The sequence below is a fragment of the Microcebus murinus genome, chromosome 24, assembly GCF_040939455.1.
Source record: "Microcebus murinus isolate Inina chromosome 24, M.murinus_Inina_mat1.0, whole genome shotgun sequence".
NCBI lineage: Eukaryota > Metazoa > Chordata > Mammalia > Primates > Cheirogaleidae > Microcebus > Microcebus murinus.
The window spans coordinates 23755660-23777841 of record NC_134127.1 but is presented as its reverse complement, the minus strand read 5'-3'; the positions used below and the strand labels follow the sequence as shown (position 1 = coordinate 23777841).

Here is a 22182-nt window from a genome sequence, read left to right as displayed (position 1 = left end):
TTTATCCCTTCCCCTTTTGCTCTTCTTGCATGTCCTTGTTTATAGTAATGGTACCACTATCCTTCCTAACCCAGAAATTCAAACCCTGGCATCATCTTTGATTTCTCTCTTTACCCTCACAATCAATTTCAAAGACTTAAAGCCTAAATTTACTGTAAAATCTCTACACTCATCCTCTGCAATTCCACACCTACTTCCCTGATTCAAGTCCCCATTACTCCTTTCCTGGACTGTTGCCTTAGTACTTAAGCAATTTCTGGCTTGGAAAATAGGATCACATTCTCCTCAAGAAAGAAGCCAAGGCAACAGAATGCACAATGAAGCTAGGCTTCGCTGATCTCTCCATATTTTGACATTTTACAGCACTTATTATCTCTACCGTGCATTTTTTAAACTTAATTCAAAATAGTTTTGCATTGTTGTTTGACAATCATATAGGTAGATCTTTATCCACGAGAAGGAATTTGGGAAGAGCTGGATCCATGATGCCTTTAGTACCTAACAGCAGGGTCTGGGGCTTTCTAGAGCACAATCGAAAGGACTGAGCATCAACAGTACCCAGTTTCCTTCTTTTGGCTCCAAATTTTAAATTCCCGGAAGAGAGATGTGATCAGCCCAGCTTGGGTCACTTGTCCACTCCTTGATCAATCAGCTTTGGCTAAGCAGCAGGTCAGCCAGTTCTAAACGTGACAGCTGGGGGCAGGGCCTTGCTTATAAATAGAGCTTATCCCCAGAAAAAAGGGAGTCACACACCATTTATTCATTCCTCTATTCATTCAGTCAGTCAGCAAATAGTTGAGCACCTAGTGAAATACACACAAAGTTCTACCATGTATGCAAAACGTTTAAAATATGGCCCTGCCCTCAAACCATGAAAGTCACTGCATAAACAGAAGTCACCAGATAAAAAGCCCACCATCACTCACCCATAAGAGACCGTCAATTCAGTTACACATGATGGAGGATAATTCACTACACCTTGAATAAAGCTCTGGTGGTAAAAGTCGTCAGCAATAATGTGCACGTGTTCAGCAAACGTTCACAGCAGCACCGCTAGGAACAAAACCAGAAAGCTACCCACATGTCCGTCAGGGGTAGACTAGATAGGGTATGGTGTATTTGTACACAGAATACGTTACAGTGATGAGAATGAATGCTCTACAAATATACACAATATTGCTGAATATCACAGTGTTAAGGAAAAGAAGCCAGACACACACAAAAATAGTGTACAATTCCTTTGAAATGCAGTATAAAAACAAGCAAAACTAATGCCCCCTTAGAGCGCTGTAACAAGAGGGGAGCAGGAAGACCTACACAGGCAGTGATGACGCTGTTTCTTGAACAGGGTGCTGGTTACACAGGTTTGTTCAGTTTGTCGGGTGCATCAAGCTGTATACTTCCCATATGTGCCCTTTGCTAAATGTATATCATCCTTCAATGAGAAGTTTTTTTACAAATTAAGTAATGGGAGCTCAAAGCAGGGAGCCTTTAGTCACCCTTGAACATCACCACCATGATTACTCCAGAGTTGCCAATGACTGCCACCCCCTCCCCCATTACACCACCTTCTTAGAGAACCTAAGACACCAGCAGCCTTTGGAAGGAGCCACAGTCCTTCTGCGTCACCTCATCTGCTGTGGCCCCAAGTGCCTGGACTTCCCCTCACTGGGAAACTTGGTGAATTGCTATGTGAAATAGAGTCACGTGATGGAGAGTGCCTGACCTAGTAACTTACACAGATTCGGGGGAAAGACTTCCTGGACATGTGCACGGTGACAAGCCAAGAAAGCTGCTCTGCAGAAAATAGAAGAAAATAGAGCCTACAAAAGAGGGGGGCAAATCAACCCCTGAGAGAGGGAGGGAGAAGCCTCAGATGCTGTTGACTTTCAGGCTCTGGTACCCACATGTCCCAGGTGTCACTGGGTGTCCATGAGGTTGCTTACGGCGCCTTACTATAAATATTTATTTAAGCTAACAGGAATAGGTTTCTGTCCCTGGCAACCAAACATGCCCTTAGTAACCAAAGTTGTAATATTCTTCCCTGAAAATAACTGAGTAGTTCGTTATGTTAGAGCCAGGCACTGCTCTAAGTACATTTCATGTATTGTCCCTTGTATTCAATCCTAAACACTAAGGAACATTATTATTCCCATTTCACAGAGGAGAAAACTGAGGCCCAGAGAGGTTAAGTAACTTTCCCAAACCACACACCTGGTGAGGGGTGGTGCCAGCTTTTGAACCCGAGCAGTCTGACTCCAGAGCCCGAAATCTTAACAGCGATGCTATCTATACTGCAGTTCGAGACAAATACTGACAAAGGTAATGTGAATTGCATGCCGCGTTAATGGATTTAACTGAGGTATGTGATTTGTTAAATGAGTTCAAATGTAGAAATGATACAAAAGATTGGCTGTCTAGAGAAGTTAGTAAGCATTTCTTTCTTTCACAAGGGAATTATAGTTCGAGGTGTAGATGTTAGAGACATATAAAAATCCATAGCATGTGACGAATATACTAAACCAGACTGTCTTCTTTTACCAGGAAATCCTTCATTTTACAGATTTCAGCAAAACGCTCTTTTAGGGGATCCCCACTGATTACTTATTCTTCCCAAAATGTTTAATATCCATGAGAAGGGGGTTTTAGTCCTAAGGAAGGAGAAACTGGTATGATCATTACTTCAAGCCTCAGGGAGGGAGGTGCCCAGGGTCACTTTCCATGGCGATGACTGCCAGACCCACAGTCCACTCAGCAAGCCTTCTAGATCAATCACAAGCGAGCCACTGGTGACCCCCAGCAACCTTCAAAAGGAATTATCAGTGAGTTTAAGTCAGATAAGAACTATCTGCAATGCTTTGATTTTAAAAGAAAGTGCTGACAACCCCTATTCAGGATCTTTTCTGTATATAAATGATTGAGCAATTTTGTGGCTTATAATTAGAACAATGCATGACAATTTCTAGATGGAGGTTCCAAGGTTACTCTTCTCTTTGGTGTCTTAGTGCCAAAAAGACAAAAGGTCATCTTCTAAGGCTGCAGGGACAGCACTCATTCCCTGGCTAAAGGGCTCCCTTTCTGAAAGTCCTGGCTTTGGTGGTACCTTTTCAAAGTGGCTGGTTTTCTGTCTGGCCAAAGGTGGGGCGGTTTGGGTGGTTCACAGATAATTTGTGGCAAGAACACTGAGTTAACACCAGTTCCAAGACAAAGCACATTTTATCGTCAATAAGTATTTGTTTTTTTGGTTTGTTGTTTTTGTTGAGACAGCGTCTTACTCTGTTGCCCTGAGTGCAGTGGCGTCATTGTAGCTCACTGCAGCCTTGAAATCCTGGACTCAAGCGATCCTCCTGCCTCAGCTTCCCAAGTAGCTGGGACTACAGGTGCATGCCATGATGCCTGGCTAATTTTTTTTTTTTTTTTTTTTTTTTTTTTTGGTAGAGACGGCGGTGGGGGCGGGGAGGTGCTCACTCTTGCTCAGGCTGGTCTTGAACTCCAATACTCCCACCTCAGCCTCCCAGAGTGCTAGGATTACAGGTGTGAGCCACCACACCCAGCCTGTCAAAAAGTATTTGTTGGCCGGGCGCAGTGGCACACGCCTGTAATCCTAGCACTCTGGGAGGCCGAGGCTAGAGGATTGCTCAAGGTCAGGAGTTTGACACCAGCCTGAGCAACAGCAAGACCCTGTCTCTACTAAAAATAGAAAGAAAATAATTGGCCAACTAAAAATATAGAAAAACTTAGCCAGGCATGGTGGCACATACCTATAGTCCCAGCTACTTGGGAGGCCGAGGCAGGAGGATCGCTTGAGCCCAGGAGTTTGAGGTTGCTGTGAGCTAGGCTGACGCCACGGCACTCTAGCCTGGGCAACAGAGTGAGACTCTGTCTCAAAAAAAAAAAAAAAAAAAAAAGTATTTGTTAACTCATTACCTCATGTCATAGTATTCTCTACCTTGCCATGTGGCTATGAAAAATAAATGTTGTACCAGTTTCAAGTCTGGAAGCTTAGCCTGATTCGCATCTGTGACGTAAGACACCTAACCTGTAATGACCAATTAAGATTCAAATCAGCTAGGACCAACAGTGGATATCAAAATGCCATCAAAATTTTCCAGGCTTGCTCCTGGAAGTTCCATATAATGATATAAATGTTCCCTAAGGCAAACATAAAGGCATCTAACATTTACCCTAAATTATGCCAGTGAGTAGCAAAAAATGTGCTCAGTTAGATACAACATGCCACAACATGGTCTGACTGTTGGAGGAACTTAGCGTAATGAGAGTTATAACCAGAGGAAAGAAGTAAAATTAGGCACAGTGTTGGTGGCTGAGTTCCAGTGTCACATTTGTATGCAGCTCAGTGACTCCAGGATTGTCCTTACACCAAAAAAAAGTTATTTGTAGATTCAAAAAATCAACCGCTCACTACTTCCACTTAAAAATGCCTTATGTGAACAAGGCATTCCGATTGAAAATTGGCAAAATGTCATAGTGGTTCTTAAAGAACATCAATTAGCTTCTTACTTAACCAATTTGGCTGTAAAATAAAAATTGAAAGTGCAATTCCCAAAACTAATCAAGCTAAATACTTTCAGAATATATATAACTTGTTAATAACATTTGGAGTTTATATATGGAAAAAAAATAGTAGTTTCTACCAAATGGATTTTCAAAAGAAAAATGTGCAGGTTTTAAGCCAATTCATGAAGGTTTGTAACAAGATTTTACTGAACAGTAAGTTTTCTCCCATTTTCCTTAATATTACTCAGAATCAATTCTTAACCCAAGTGGTGAAAGTATGGTTCTAGAAGGATCCAAGTCAATCCCAGAACAAAATCTTCATTAATACCTTCCCCAACTCAAGCCTTCAGCTTTGCAAATACTATGCCATAGGTCAAAAATGGAACCAAATAAAAATGTGACCACATTTCTATAAATCCATGAATTTGGGTGGCAAAGAAACTAACAATCCAAAGCTCATCTCCAATGGATAGGATGTCAGATATTTCATCCTCATGTAAAAAGAAACACATATAATTCCATCAGGTTAATAAGAGAAGCATATCTTTAAAGTGAAAAGGTGATTATTTAGAAAAAGGATACTTGACTTAAATGATGCAAATAATTCAAAAATATATTAACTATACATGAAATAAATAGGAAAACACTTTAAAAGTTCAAATACCACTATTGCACTTGTATTACTTTTACATACATTGATGCTATTAATATGATGATGCTCTATTTCTTTTTTATTTCATAATTAGCTTAAATAATGAACATTTAAATTTGAATATGTAAATTTAAATTTTAGAATATAAATTAATAGAAAAAAATCACAAAACAGATACATTAAATATTTGCCAATTCTGTGGCTTCCTTCCAGCTCTTGAGCGTAATTTTGTAAAATTACTATCTCTATGTATCAACCATTTCAAGTTCTTTTTTTCAGACTATTATGTGTTTCTTCACGATTATCATAGTCATCTTAAAAGTTACTAGAGCATTCCATGGTCTAGCTCAGTGGTTCCTGAGGGACAGTTTGTGGACCAAGATAGGATGCAGTTTTCATCAGTCCACAGTTAAATGAGAAAAGCAAAGACAAGTTGTTAGTTTTTAATAAAGCTAAAACTATTCGATTAAAAAGGCTGTCCAGGCCGGGCGCGGTGGCTCACGCCTGTAATCCTAGCTCTCTGGGAGGCCGAGGCGGGCGGATTGCTGGAGGTCAGGAGTTCAAAACCAGCCCGAGCAAGAGCGAGACCCCGTCTCTACTATAAACAGAAAGAAATTAATTGGCCAACTAATATATATACAAAAAATTAGCCGGGCATGGTGGTGCATGCCTGTAGTCCCAGCTACTCGGGAGGCTGAGGCAGGAGGATCGCTTGAGCCCAGGAGTTTGAGGTTGCTGTGAGCTAGGCTGACGCCACGGCACTCACTCTAGCCTGTGCAACAAAGCGAGACTCTGTCTCAAAAAAAAAAAAATAAAAAATAAAAAGGCTGTCCTTTATTCTGAGATGTCCTCCCTTTTTTATATCAAAATGTGCTTTTATGATATGATAATGGTGGTAGATGACAGCTTTTTATCTTCTTTAGTTGAAAAATAACACATACTTATTTTGGTACCCCTTCTCCAATTATTTTTTATTTTACTGGTCCATTAAATCTAAGAGCCTGGTTGCTACAGTCTACTCTATCTAACTATACATCCCCATGGCATTTTAAGGTAACTCACACACACACTCACAACTTTTTGAAGACTCCTACCTGGTCAGTCTCTGATCCCGGCCCCGTGGTATCCACACCCTTGTGTAACCAGGGCTGGTCTGTGTGGCCAATAGAACACTGCGAAAGTGATGGTATGTCACTCCCAGGATGAAGCGACACAAGGCAGTATAGGTTCACTCTGGGTGCTCTCACTTTCTTAGATCACTCAGTCTGGAAGAAGCTCGCTGCCCTGTCGTGACAACACTACGGAGAGGCTGTGTGGGTGAGGGACCCAGGCTTCCTGCCGACAGCCACCTTCCAGCCCCGGTCAAGCCTTCAGATGACTGTAGCCTCACGAGAGACCCGAGACAGGACCACTCAGCCAAGCCACTCCTGAATTCCTATCCTACAGAAACTGTGCAATAACACGGATTTGTATTTTAAACCACCAAGTTTGAGATTATGTGTCATGGAGCAACAGATAATTAAAACAACCCCTTTATCCCATTTCACCTGCAAGATGAACATCCCTCCAGCCCTGGCGTTGCAGTGCAGAAACTGCGGGATACATTATCCATGCCTGTGCTGGGAGACAGAAGATACCGGCAAAGGCTGTGACCTCCATCTCCCCAGCTTTAGTTTACTCGCCCTGACTTTTCACTTCCCTGTCACTTTGTCTACTTTCCTCATATTGACCAGAGTACTCAGTAAATGGAATAATCCATCTCTATCGAGGGAATCAATTCTGCAACTTCATAGACTCAGTTAAAGGAATCATTCTATGTAAATATATTTTATGAAATTTTAGAAATCAGGTAAATTTCTGTGGACAGAATCTCCAAATCGTCACTAGACCCATCCCTACCTCAACCAAGGAGCATATCATATTTCACTGAGAAGACAAAAGACAACAGACATGATCTCTTTTAACTCCCCTCCTTTAAACCTATCTATAAGTATTAGAGTAAAAAAAATATTATTTTAGTAGATGCCAGAGTTCCTCTTAGGGGTGGAAAATGCCTTCTTATTTAGGAAAATACCTTGGTCTGACATTTGAAGTATGGAAGAAGAGAACACGGCTTAGGATAAAACTGTAAAGCAAAGAGATAGCTAATAAGATCTACATTTTTTTTTTTTTGAAAAGAGTCCAAGAACATGGGGACTGGAGGAGAGGAAGCGGATGGAGGTGGGAAGGGGCTCAAATGACAGTGTAGGAGGCTGGAGCAGAGGGGGAGAGTTCCCAGTGATGGAGGAGCTCAAGACTGTTTAAAATAGAAATATCTATTTCTAGACTTTAAGTTATTTGTGTTGCTAAGGATATAAAATCCCCTAAGCCTTCAGTAATATCTGCCACATGCACGAATGCTTTCCTGTGAGTGATTTGGGGGAAAGTCAAGAAAAAAAGTAGGGCAGAGGGGTGCTGGGTTCCACAACGGGGTCAGCATGGAACCAAGGAATAAGAACAGCCCTGGGAGCTGAGTTACAAGCAAGAGGAAGAAGTTAGTGGAAGCAGAAATGCAAAGCCAAAGAAACCATGAGAAGATGAGCTTCCAGGAATTCACAGAAATCTTGGGTTGAACCTCCCAATGGATGTGGAATGGAGATTTCAGCCAATGTTACTTCAGTCTCAAAAAGGAGTGTTACCTCATCAGACATCTGGATATGGATTCACCTGCTCTTCTTTCCTCTGTCCTGGCCTTTGACAAAGAGATGTCCCTAAGTCCTTTCCAAAACTGAGGGCTCCATTTTTTAATGGTATTGAATATCCTTCCTGTAGACTTTGACACATCAACTGTTCTCTCTTTGCTACATATATAGTCAATACCCTCCTCACGACAGGGTTTCCCCCCCTGCTTATAAACAGGCTCAGGGCCAAGCCACCACCATCCTACAGCCTGAGCTTTGAACCCAAAAAGATGTATATTTGAATCCTTGTTCCACAATTAATTAGTGGTAGAACTTTGGGCATATTACTTACCCTCTCCATAATTTCTCAGATACAATCAGAAAATGGGGAAAATAATGGTACCTACACTGTAGGAGTACAGTAAGGTTTATTGCAGATTGCACATGTAAACTGTCAGGCAGGGCCTGACGCACAGTAAGTCCTCAATAATATCAACTGCCGTCATCATCATCACTCGCCAAGATACCTAACGATTTCTACTCTGTGTCCATGTGATCTACTGCCATCCACTCTTAACCTCTAGAGGGCTGGCTCTTGACAATCTACTGAAATTGCTCTCATTAAGGTGACCAGTGACATCCTAATTCATTAATCCCATTGAATCTTTTTGGGCTTCCTTTTGGAACTCTTCTGCATAATAAACGTAGCCATTGGCCTTCTTGAAATGGTCCAGCCTTTGTTTCTCATGACCATGCCCTCTCACCGTTCTTTCTCTTTTCTTACACTGGTTCTTAATTCCCCACCATCCTTTTTAGCCAGGCATGGTGGCACGTGCCTGTAGTCCCAGCTACTGGGGAGGCTGAGGCAGGAGGATTGCTTAGGCCCAGGAGCTTGAGTTTGCTGTCAGCTAGGCTGACGCCACGGCACTCTAGCCCAGGCAACAGAGCGAGACTCTGTCTCCAAAAATATAAATAAATAAAATAAAAAATAAAAGTTGGTAATGCCCAGGGATGTACCCTAGGCATCTTCTGTTCTCATTGCTGGGCGAACCCATCCCTGACTTCAGCAGCCAAGTCTCCATCTCTAACCTCAGACCTTTCTTCTGAGCTCTTAAGTCAAACTGCCCTCTAGACATCTTACAATGAGCTATCCCCCATGCCTGTGAGAATAGCTAAAACCAAAAAGACAAAAGATATCAAGTGTTGGTGAGGATGTGCAGAAAAAGGAACCCTTGTACACTGTTGATGGGAATGTATATTGACAAAAGCATTATGGAAAACAGTATGGAGGGTCCTCAAAAAATGAAAATTAGAACTACCATATGATCCAACAATCCCACTTCTGGGTATATATCCAAAGGAAATGAAATCAGTATGTTAAAGAGCCATCTGCCCTCTCCTGTTCCTTGCAGCACTATTCATAATAGCCAAGACATGGAATCAACCCAAGTGTCCATCAATGGAGGAACGGATAAAGCAAATGTGTTGTATACATACAAGGGAATACTACTCAGCCTGTCATTTGCAACAACTTGGGTGAACCTAGATGACATTACGCTAAGTGAAATAAATCAGGCACAGAAAGACAAATACTGCATATCACTTATATGTAGAATCTACATAAGTCAAACTCATGGAAGCAGAGGGTAGAATGGTGATGACAGGGGCTGAAGGGATGGACAGATGTTGGCCAAAGGCTACAAAGTTGCAGTTAGACAGGATGAGTAAATTCCGGAGCTCTATTGTACAGCATCATGGCTACAGACAATGCATTGTATACCTGAAAATTGCTGCCAGATCTTAAATGTTTTTATCACACACACAAAAAATAAAGTCTGTGAGGTGACAGATATGTTCATTAGCTTGATTTAATCATTGCACGATACGTGTGTGTATATATCAAAACATCACATTGTACACTATAAATATATATGATGTTTATTTGCCAATTATACCTTAATAAAACTGGGGGGAAGAAAAGAGGGAATGAGGGAAAGTGACACTTGTCTGGGTTTGCCTTTTTAAGTAGTTCTGACTTTTGAAATCATATTAATATTTTAAATAGCAGAAAAAACAACTAGAAACAAACCAACAAGGGTGGAGGAAACATCTCCAATTGAATATAAACAGAAGCAAGTGAACCCCGCTACATTTTAAATGAATAAGGAAGAGAGAACTAACCCAAGCCATTTCTGATTATGTACTCTCAACCTAAGACCAAAAACGGTACAAATATTAAACTCTAGCTTGCTTTTCAAAACATGAAGAATGAATGCTGCCTTAGCTAAGCTGCTATAAATGTTCCTGTTTTTACTAAAAAACAAAAAATGCCCAGGTTGGGATGTAATTACTGGTTTAAGCGTTTGTCTTATCCTATTAGATTAAGAGCTTCTCCAGGCAAGAACATAAATTGCCTTTTGGAATTGAATGGTGGGAGGAGTATTCTAATTCAGGGCAATTTGAAGTAGCCTGCATGATGTTACTGGGGTACTTTTATGCTACAATTTGGGTTTATAGTAAAACGTGTCTGGACATTCTTGAGATGAGAACTAGAATAGCAAATGAGCCTTTGGTTTGGAGCATGGTATGCTGCTGGTGTTAACTTAATCAATGTACTGTTCTGTCTATGGAACCTTCTGCGAGCAAAGCTGGAAAGCCCCCAAAAGAGCTGTAGCTGGTGTGAGGAAGGGCTGGTCTCATGAAAGTGAGAGCTGAATTGCCCTTGGTGCCCAGGATCCTCCCCCTACCCTTCTTCTCCCCTGTATCTTGTATCTTGTGTCTTTTTTATTATTATTATTTGAGACAGAGTCTCAACTCTGTTGCCTGGGCTAGAGTGCTGTGGCATCAGCCTAGCTCACAGCAACCTCAGACTCCTGGCCTCAAGCGATCCTTCAGCCTCCCGGGTAGCTGGGACTACTGGCATGTGCCACCATGCCCAGCTAATTTTTTCAATATATTTTTAGTTGGCCAATTAATTTCTTTCTATTTTTTTAGTAGAGACGTGGTCTCGCTCTTGCTCAGGCTGGTTTCGAACTCCTGACCTTGAGCCATCCACCTGCCTCGGCCTGCCAGAGTGCTAGGATTACAGGCGTGAGCCACCGCGCCCGGCCATGTATCTTGTGTCTTAGCAATTCTACCACACGCACCGAAGGAGGGCAGCCCCATCTTTGGTTGGACAGAGCTTTGGTTATAAAGCCCCTGGGTTAAAATATCAAAACAGCTGAAGGATATAGGAGAAATCATGCTCTTCCCTTCTCCTCATGCTTGTTTGGATCAAGAATCTAAGAAAATTTCTGTCTCTTCCCCACAATATTGAAGAAACAGCATCCACCCTTCTCTCTGCCTGCTCCACTTAAACTTTTCCTCCTGGGAGAAAAAAAAATTATTTACATGATCAAGGAGACGAGGGAGAGGGTCACTGCACACTCGATGCCCGGGTTCCCTTTGAATCCTTTTTCCGAGATCTCTGCCCCATAGGCCACGTGCATGCAGGATTTCTCCCCTCCGTGCGGTCGCAGGTACGGCTGTTTCCAGCCTGTGTCTGGGGGAAAGTTCGATTCACAGACAAGGAACGGAGAAGCCTATGCTGGCCTTGGGTCCAAGCCATGCTCTCCGGACCAGCTTTAGCAGCAAGAAAGCTGATATTCTGATCCCAGTCTGACTCCTCTGACCACACCACCTGGACTCAAAACACAGAGGGAGACGGGATGAAAGACCCCCAGAATCTCCCAGCAGTCCTTCACTAATCTCTGGATCCAGGCGCTTGTTCTATGACAAGCCCTCAATAAATTTCTGTTGTCTCCAACTCAGAGTGTAGAGCACACAGGCTGCTCACAGCCATGAGCAGGGTGCTTGTTGTTTTGCAACTGTACAAAGTGATTTCCAAAGCTTTCCTAGTCTGCCAGAGGGCTGCGAGGCTGCAAGGGAGCAGGCTGTAGTTAGCGGAGGAGAGCGAGCTATGTTTTTGTGCTTCCCGACGATTGCAATGCCAGGGAGTGCGACCCCAGGGGAGCTGTCAAACAGCTTGACAGTGATTCTAGCAAGAAGTGGTAGAAACACAGTTTTTAGCAATAACGATCATACGTTTTTGAAATTTTCCTTTATCCTTGAAACGCCTTGTGTTGCTGAAAATCTATTCATTGCCGCTCATTCATCCATATCGAGTCATCTCTGTGCATCCGGACACGGAGTTACAGCTCTGGGAGGATTCTGGCAGGAGACAAAGGCTCCTAGGCACAGTGGGGGAGTCAAAAAGGTAAAAGTAAACAGCAGCTCCAAGGAGTCAGGAGATTTTTTTTAAAATAATAAAAGAAGGGGAAGTGACAAAAAATCATCTTATCTATGGAGGCTTTGATTTTTTTAAAATAGACACCATAGCCTTGAAACATCTTTACCATGACCATCTCTGGCGCCTCCAACATTTTTTTTTCTTTTTTGCACCATTCCTCTTCCATGAATTCCCTTCACTCATTATCCCTTTGCTCCCCGGATGTTCAACTTCTCCCTGTCTCTGCTGCCTCCTTCACTTCAGCCTCAAACATGCGCATGTTTCTTAACATCCCAGGACAGCAACTGCCTTCAAACGCCCATGCTCTTCTCTTTGCAGCCGAGTGAAGGGTCTCTTCTCATGCGTTTGATTTTCAGCAGTTTCAGCCCTTCCATAGGGTAGATAAGGGTCTCTTTCAGGGCACATGTAGAAGCTTCTGGATCATTGACATGGTGCCTGAGCTGGGAATCTGAATCCCTGAGCTCACTAGGGTTTTTTCACCACTTTGTCCAGTGTGACATTAGGAGCAACTAACCAACATTATTAAATTCATTAGTTCTCCAAAACTGCTTGAAAGTATCATGCACAAGTCACTGAGCTCCTTGCTTCAATGGGTGGTTGATTAGTAGAGGTATCCAACATGTCATTTTGCAGATCTCCGTAGACAGCTCATGCTATGGACTAGAGAGCCGATTCTAGAAACCCCAGAACCAACTCAGAAAATTCATCCTTAAAATTCTGTTTTTCTAGAACCACTCTCAGTACCAACATCTGTATCAGTCAGAGTCTTCCAGAGAAACAGAGCCAGAAGGAGATATCTCTCTATATATCTATATATGGATAGACACAGAGAGTAAGTGCCATCCCAAACACCCTCAGACACATTAAGAAATTTTGGGGGGCCAGGTGCCCCAAAATTATGGCTCACACCTGTAATCCTAGCACTCTGGAAGGCTGAGGCGGGCAGATTGCTCCAGGTCAGGAGTTTGAAACCAGCCTGAGCGAGACCCCATCTCTACCAAAAATAGAAAGAAATTAACTGACCAACTAAAAACATATATAGAAAAAATTAGCCGGGCATGGTGGCGCATGCCTGTAGTCCCAGCTACTCAGGAGGCTGAGGCAGGAGGATCGTTTGAGCCCAGGAGTTGGAGGTTGCTGTGAGCTAGGCTGATGCCACGACACTCACTCTAGTCTGAGCAACAAAGTGAGACTCTGTCTCAAAAAAAAAAAAAAAAAAAAAAAAAAGAAGGAAAAATTTTTTGGCCGGGTGTGGTGGCTGGCGCCTGGAATCCCAGCACTCTGGGACCTGAGTGCCAGGTGACGCTGACGCTGGTGAACCAGCGAACTAAAGAGCGTAGTGGCTATACCTGGAACCTTTACCACCAGGAGAGACTCACCTCACCTGCCTTTAGAAAACCATATCGTAAGGAAAGCAAGTTGTCATCACAATGACACCCTTCAACAACCCCCGCCTCCCTCCTTCAGGGAGGAAAACAGCAGCCGGGCATGCAAACGCTAAATATTAGAAAAGCAGGAGGAACACAGGTTCTGACACCAAATTCTGAAAAATCCCTGCAACAAAGGCAAAAATACATGGTGCAGTAAAGAAATCACACCCACAACATCGTCCTCCTGGGGTTCCCTGCTCCTCGCAGCGGGGGGCCGGTGGCAAGAAGCATTTTAGTAACAACTGCTTTTATCCTGATGTGTCAACAGGGATGAGCCTGAGTGAAGGGCCCAGCCAACACTCACAGGGACATCTAAAACAGAAGCCATGGCGCTGTCAGGAGAGCAGGGAGGGAGGGATTTGTTCTCAGTCTAGTCTCTCCTCCTTCGTGTTTCTGCAAGTGGAAGGGACTGTCCAAATACCAAAATAATACAGAGCAGCAGCACTTTGTGACAGCTAGTTTTATGTGTCAACTTGACTGGGTCAGCAGTGTCCAAACATTTGGTCACACATCAGTCTGGTGTCTGTGAGCGTGTCTGGGGACAAGACTAACATTTCAATCAGTAAAGCCCTCCTGGCCGGGCATGGTGGCTCACGCCTGTAACCCTAGCACTCTGGGAGGCTGAGGCGGGAGGATCATTTGACCTCAGGAGTTCGAGACCAGCCTGAGCAAGAGCGAGACGCCGTCTCTCCTAAAATTTTAGAAAGAAATTAGTTGGACAACTAAAATATATATATATATATATATATATATATATATATATATATATATATATGTATAAAATTAGCCAGGCATGGTGGCATGTGCCTGTAGTCCCAGCTACTAGGGAGGCTGAGGCAGGAGGATTGCTTGAGCCCAGGAGTTTGAGGTTGCTGTGAGCTAGGCTGATGCCACGGCACTCTAGCCCAGGCAACAGAGTGAGACTTTGTCTCAAAAAAAAAAAAAAAAAAAAAAAGCCCTCTAACTGCACGTGGGCCTCCACCAATCAGTTGAAGACCTGGATAGAACAAAACATCGGAGCAAGAGGGAACCACTCCCGCCTTACTGCTGAGCTGTGACATCGGCTTCTTCCTGCCTTCACACTTGGACTAAAACAACAGCCTGCCAACAGCAGATCCTGGGGCCTGTCGGCTTTCCTAATCACCTGAGTCATTCCTTCTAATAAATCACTTCATTCTCTCCCACTCTCCCATTGGGTCTGTTTCTCTGGCGAACCCTTCAGGCAGCACTGGACGAAAGATTTCTTTCTAAATCACTTGTATTCTGCTTTCATTGCTACCTCACTAAAAACCAGCACTGTTCCCAGCAACTTGTCCCCAAGTCCCTTTAAAGGACGCCTGCAACCTGGCATCTCAGTACAGGTGATTCAGACTCGATGGGTCAGCGGTGAGTTCAGCCCTGTTGTGCTGTGAGCCCTGGAAGTGAAGTCACGGTTGAGACTTGCTGGAAGGGGACACGTGTCCACTTAGACACCCACTGCACTATTCTTGATGACACTGATTTTTCTGTTCATGTCGGAGAACTGAGAAGAGAAGTTCAAGATGACATCAAAAGCAGAAACGACATCTGCGGTCCCCACGATTTACAAGGACCCTGTTCCATTTCGGGCCTTTGTCTTGAGTTTACTACAAAAATGACAGGGCTTCCTCCTATCCATGTTCCCCAAAGTTTGTGCAACACACACACTCCCCTTCTCAGACTTCTGAGACCTTTCAGATACACTTTTCAAAGGGGCTACAAAGTACGTATCAATTAACCTAACAGGGTAGCAGTGCCACGCCAGAGATGGTAACTTGCGGAGAAGCATTTGCCAGGCATGAAAAAGCAGAGAAGCTGTAGTACGGTAACACTCTGCCGCACTTTAAGTACTGCCGTAGGAAACTGCGGCAATAATTATGCCATTATAAAAGAGCATTCCGATGGCCTTGATGCATGCTGCTATTGGAACAGAGTTAGGGCACTTTCCTTATAGTTAGTGCAGGGCACACTGCAGACACCTCGGACTGGTTTTCAGAGTGAGAGGGGTCCCAGAGAGGGCCTCAGGGCTTCCACTTCCATCAAAGGAAAGAAGGCCATGCTGTGGCCACTGGATCCTAATAGATGCTCGCCAATCTGCCACGCCTGGGTGAACTTGTTTATTAGCCGCGATTTAGCGAGCTCGTTGGGACTGGCTTCAGGAGGTCCAGATGGTGTGAGTCTGGGTCAACATCATGCTAATATAATTGGTAGCTTCCATTTAGCGAGCAATGATATTCACAATTACATTAATAGTTAACTCTGGGAAGAAGGTATTTTTCAGTGACCTGCCCAAAGTCACACAACGAATCAGTAGCAGAGATGGCATCTGACCCCAAGCGCTCATTACAAAGCCTGTGCTTAAACACGATTCCTTTCTGCCTGCCAAAGGGTTAGGAATGAGTAAGCTTTAAGGAAATGTCACCAATCAGGACTATGCAAATAAAGAGATATCACAGGCTTGAGCTATTCAGCGGGGAAGGTAGCCACGTGGCCAGGAGGCCAAGAAAGAATCCCAGCGTTGAACAGAAAAGTTCACAGTACCTTGTAGGTGGAATGAGGAAGGGGCGGACAAAGGACTCCCTCTCCTTGACCACACTTCCAAAAGGCTCCCTGGTCATCTTCTCGACTAGGCCTCATGTCCTTGGTATTCTGAGCCCAGTTTAGCAAGAATTCCCCACCCCAACAACCCTAGAACCTAGCCAAGTTCCTCCTATTAATTTTTCCAGCCACTGACCCTTGAACCCTGCCCGTTGGCTACAAGTCCCCAGCTGTCCCTGTTGTATTCAGAGTTGAGCTGTGACTTCTACTGCAATAGGATTGAAGAAGGGGCTGGGTGCGGTGGCTCACGCCTGTAATCCTAGCTCCCTGGGAGGCTGAGGCGGGCGGATTGCTAGAGGTCAGGAGTTCGAAACCAGCCTGAGCAAAGGCGAGACCCCATCTCTACCATAAATAGAAAGAAATTAATTGGCCAACTAATATATATAGAAAAAATTAGCCAGGCATGGTGGTGCATGCCTGTAGTCCCAACTACTTGGGAGGCTGAGGCAGGAGGCTTGCTTGAGCCCAGGAGTTTGAGGTTGCTATGAGCTAGGCTGATGCCACGGCACTCACTCTAGCCTGGGCAACAAAGTGAGACCTTGTCTCAAAAAAAAAAAAAAAAAAAGGATTGAAGAAGGTCATTCTTGCCTACCTGACTCATCCAGAGCAATGATTCCTGGACAGGGCACAGGTGAACCCTGGAAGAGCCACATTAGTGCAACCATATTCTCCCATCCTTGCAGTCGCAGAATATCTGGTGGCTGGGTCAGCAGACCTACCTTCCGGAGACTCCCACATCTTCCAGTCTAGCCTGCCAGGAGAACAGTCCAGGGCACTTGACCATTATGCAAGTTCGGGAGACAAGCCAGGGAGCTGAAGAGGGAAGGAGAGAACTGGAACACAATTCTAAGAAAGAAAAGAACCTTCCAGCCTAAACTGATGAATTCAGTATAAGATCCTTCTCTCCCATTCAAGGACCCAGTGAAATAACACAAAAGATATTTTGAAAAAGAATGAAATAATATCAGCAGAAAAATAAGCAAGGCTGCCATCAGCAGGCCAGAAATCTTAGGAATTCCTTGAGGGCAGACAGCGCTAGGATGAGACTGACAAGGAACAAGCCAAAGAAACCACAGACTCAAATGCCACAGGGAAGGCCAGGTCTTAAAAAGAAGCCCCTGGAAGCTCCAAACTGAGTGGTAACAGAAGAGCGCCACGTGCAATCATTAGGGTCATTCGTTAAAGCAGCTAAACATAGAAAACCTAATCAGAAAAGAACAAAAAAAAGAGTGCTTAGGAATTAAGGTATGATTACAGGGGAAAAAAATTCAGTAGAAGAACTGACTTTATTAGAATGTACATAAGGAAAGGCTGAGCTTATGATCTAAAAGTAAAGGAAAACGTTCAGACTAAGCACAGAGATGAAAACAGGGATATATGAGAGAAAAGACGAGGCTCGCGGATGGTAGATTCACATGGTCCAATATTGCATTAACAGGGATTCCAAAAGGAGAAAAAGGAGGAAGGAAATCATCAAAGATATCAATAAAGACATCCCTGTGGCAATGAGAGCCCCAACTTCTGATTAAAATGGCCAGCTGACTGCTGCACAGAGTGAAAAAGAAAAACTCTAAAGTCGTTACATTCTTGTGCAATTTCAGAACTCCAAGAAATTTTAAAAGCTTCCACTGGGGCGGGAAGGGGGATGGATATAAAAAGGAAAGGGAATTAAACTGACATCAAACTCCATCCACAATACTGGTTGCTGGAAGACAGATGGTGGTGATGATTGCACAACATTATTGATGTATTTAATACCCCGTACACTTAAAAATGGTTAGGATGGCAAACAGTGTTGTGTATATTTTAACACAATAAAAACTGGGAGACTATATATATAATGTGTGTGTGTGTTTGTATAAGGATTTAACATATGTGTACATGAATATTCAACAACTCTACTTTTTGGAGTCAATATGGACAATATTCTGTAAAATATATCCTTTTCAACTATTTAAACTTAAAAGTTCAGAGGCAGATTGTAAATGTGTGAGGGGTCATGCCATTGTACAAATTCTTGCAAAGGGATAAGCAAGAAAAGGGTGTGAAGACCCTAGGATCCCCAGGCAGAATTAGACACTTAGGGGAATCCAATATGGTAGGAACGAGACAACAAAGAAACAATTAGTGCATTTTTGCTGCGAGGATATGGGGAAACTAACTACAGTGCATGATGTTTATATAGGCGGTGCGTACCAAGAGTTTAAAAGCAGCTCTTTGTTCTCTTGCTGAGTTTGGGGCAGGCGCTGGTGCAAATGAGGAAAACATGTGACTAAATGGCGGGGCAGGCATGTAATTACCCCGTTTCTGCTGGGCCCTGGGTTGAATCTGGGAAACCAAAGTCAGACAGAAGCTGACACATAAGTAGGTGAACCTGCTGTAGGGTGAGGATTCCTAATATCTTGACTTTGGGAGAGAAATCAGTTAGTTCAATTGAACTCTAGCCAAATGTAAGAATCCTCTTATAATTAAGGTTTAATTGGCCTAATCTCCTCAATAATACTGAAAGCAAAAGTTAGCATGCTCCTAGGGAGCCGTGTTCTATTATTTATAAATGGAGACAATTCCAAAGCAGAAAAATGCGTGGCCCTTGCTCTCGATAAACTCGTCCTCTAATTGGGAGGACAACATCAAGATGAAAACAATGGAAGAGCAATCAAGGGACCGTGTGAAAAGTATGTAAGAAGCCCCCAAAAGAAGCAAATGCTGTATTCGCGTACCTTCCTGGTGGAAGTACAAATTGGCACAACCCCCTGTGGAGGGAATTCAGCCACGGAGATCAAAATTACAAATGAACATTTCCTTTGGCCCACTAATTTAACTTCTGGGAATTTATCCTTTGCCCACACTTAAGAAATAACGCATTCAAAGTTACTCATTGCGGCATTACTCAAAATAACACCAGACTGCAAAGAATTCAAATGCCCTTGAAAGGGGACTGGTTAAATACATTACGCTACATATACATTATACAATGGAATATTCTGAAGGTATAAAAATGCATGAGGAAGCTTTCAATGGAGAGAGATTTTTTTAAATCTCCAAGATCTATTAGGTGGAAAAAAAAACCCAAAAAACCTGGCAAGGTACAGAAAATGTGCATAAGACACTTCCTTTTGTTCACAAGGAGGAGAAAACAAGCATATAGAATACATTTGAATGCGTTTTAGTATTCATAAGAAAGTCTGGATGAACACACGCAGGAACACAAGGTTGATTACCTGGAGAGGGGTGAGGGAGGGTGAAAACAGGGCGGGGGGCAGAACAGGAGGGAGACTTCTGCTCTATGAAACACAGGGATATATTGTCCACCATGAGAGTATCTTCCCATTCAAAACAATCAAGAAGAGAATAATGACAAATATCCCCACTGAGGCCTGGCATATGCACAGGAGGTTGGTTTTGGTGGGACCCTCCCCATTGGGTAGAGAGCATAGGCTTCTAGCTTTGCTCAGGTGAACAGTGGGGAAAGCAAAAAAAGAGCAGGAGCACATGGCTTCTGAGCTGTCTCTCCAGATGATGTCCCCCTGAGCCTGTCCCCCTGAGCCAGGCACAGCCTGCTGCATCCAGGGCACTACCCGTTCCCCAGGCCTCCCCCCTGGCCGGGAGGCTTCTCATCAGCTATCCTCACCGGCTACCAGAATCCTCCGCAGCTGGCTCGAATCCTTACAATCGGAGGGCAGAGAGTGGAGGGGAGGTCGATTAAGCAAATGTCTATGAAGGGAGGAGTGCAGCACAGGAGGTCAAAGAGCCAGGACAGAAGCAAGGCCGGCTGCCAAGCCAGGCTGGGAACACTCCCTGGAGACACGGCAGAGAAATATGCTCAAACGTGACTGTTGCTGCCTTCAAGTTGTGCAATAATGGGTGGGTTCTTTTCTCCCTGGTTTTTAAGCTTTGATATGCTTTCCATGACTATACACTGCCTTTACAAACCAAAAAAAAAAAAAATTGTGCAAAATATGAAAGATGTACACATTAAAAATAAAACCAAACCACTATTCTTACATATCCCTGAAACCTTCAAGGATAAAGACAGGAAGATCAGATGTGCAGCATACAAATGTTACAGATCTTGATGATGAAAATTAAAATGTTACAATTGTAAATGATTTCTCATTACGCTGGATGTCATTGGGCTGTAGGTCAGTGTGACCCTTCTAGCCCGGGAAGGCAGAGTGGAGCTGTCCAAGGTGCTGGTTCAGGACAGGGCAGCCTAACAGAGCTGTGTGCATCGCTGGGATGCCCTCCACGCCAGCAATCCCCAGGGTCCTCCTCTTTCTGGGTCTGCAACTGCACATCCACACCTCAAACCACGTTTTTCCTTCCACCTTCTCAACCCAAATAATGACGATGGTCATATTCATCTCAGAAACTTAACAAATAACGGCCGGGCACAGTGGCTCACGCCTGTAATCCTAGCTCTCTGGGAGGCCGAAGCAGGCGGATCGCTTGAGGTCAGGAGTTCAAAACCAGCCTGAGCAAGAGTGAAACCCCGTCTCTACTAAAAATAGAAAGAAATTAATTGGCCAACTAATATATACAGAAAAAACTAGCTGGGCATAGTGGCGCATGCCTGTAGTCCCAGTTACTCGGGAGGCTGAGGCAGCAGGATTGCTCAAGCCCAGGAGTTTGAGGTTGCTGTGAGCTAGGCTGACGCCACGGCACTCACTCTAGCCTGGGCAACAAAGCAAGACTCTGTCTCAAAAAAATAAAATAAAATAAAAATAAATAAATAAAAGAACCTTAACATATAACGTTTGAATCTGTACCAATCTTTTTTTTCCACAGCTCCTTAGTGATTGTGGGAAGAGTACGCAAATACTTAAATGATGGGTGTAGGTTTGGGCATATCTGAAGCTAGCCAAGTTTCCCACCATTTAACAAACAGCTTTGTATCGAGGAAAGTCAGTAAAATTAGATGCAGAATCAAGCCCCTCAGTGCTTAAAAAGATACAGTAGACCTTGACATTTGCAAGGTGTCTGTACTAAGGACCCCACGCTTGGGAACAGCACCAAAGCACAAAACCTCCCCTTTATTAGTCAGGACTCTCTGGATTGTGAGTGAATGAAACTCAAATGACAGGAAGGGGAGTGTATTGGAGGACAAAAGTTCAAAATTCACAAGAGTCTTTGATTGGCCAGCTTGGGTGTCCACCCTGGACTGACCGCCCGTAACACACGGCAGCTCCTGCCACATCAAATGTTCTCACAACACAGGGAGCACGGACGGACCAAGGCAGATAAACAGGCAAACAGAGGTGAGCCGCCATGCCTGGCTGACATCTATAGATATATACATATATATTTATTTGAGACAAGGTCTCATTCTGTTGTCCAGGCTGGAGTACAGTGGTGTCATCATAGCTCACTGCTGCAACCTCCAATTCCTGGGCTCAAGCAACCCTCCTGCCTCAGCCTCCCAAAGTGCTGGGACTACAGATGCACACACCACCACGCCTGGCTAATTTTTCTATTTTTTGTAGAGACGAGGTCTCACTCTTGCTCAGGCTGGTCTCGAACTCCTGACCTCAAGCAGTCTGCCCACCTCAGCCTTCATAGTGCTAGGATTACAGGCATGAGCCACCATGCCTGGCCCATCTATTATTTTTTTTTAATTTATAAAAAGGATCTGAAGCAAAGCAGCAGAGCGTTAAGATGTGTCAAAGCTAAGTGGGGAATATGTGATATTATTCTTTGTACTTTCCAAACACTTGAAATATTTCCCAATAATATTTTTTAAAAATTCCAGCAGGATTTGTTCAGAGTGACCTCTGGAGGATGTGAACATTCCAGAGGGTTGGGCAACCGCAGATCAGCAGAGGAGGAGGGATACACAGAGCCGGGAGAGCCGTATGTATCTTTCCTAAGACTCAGAGTCCAGAAATGACAATGACGTAACGCTGAACACTGTGAGGTGTATACAGGAGGCATCAACTCTTTGCTTCCTTCACCTTAGCCTGGAAGGATGACCAGTGTCAAAGGACTTCCACTGGTGGTCTCCCCGTCCAACCCCCACCC

General features: G+C 43.8%; 1 protein-coding gene across 4 annotated transcripts in view; it reads right to left on the bottom strand.

Moving 5' to 3' along the window:
• Positions 1-22182, bottom strand: part of EXTL3 (exostosin like glycosyltransferase 3) — an 83261-nt gene that overhangs the window by 50249 nt on the left and 10830 nt on the right. For 2 of the 4 annotated variants that reach the window (XM_075997137.1, XM_012775428.3), the window contains exon 1: positions 6718-6790. The exons of the other annotated variants lie outside the window; for them this stretch is intronic. The gene's annotated coding sequence lies outside the window, so the exon portion shown is untranslated. Of the gene's footprint in view, positions 1-6717; positions 6791-22182 lie in introns of those variants that run through there. 4 annotated transcript variants of the gene reach the window in all.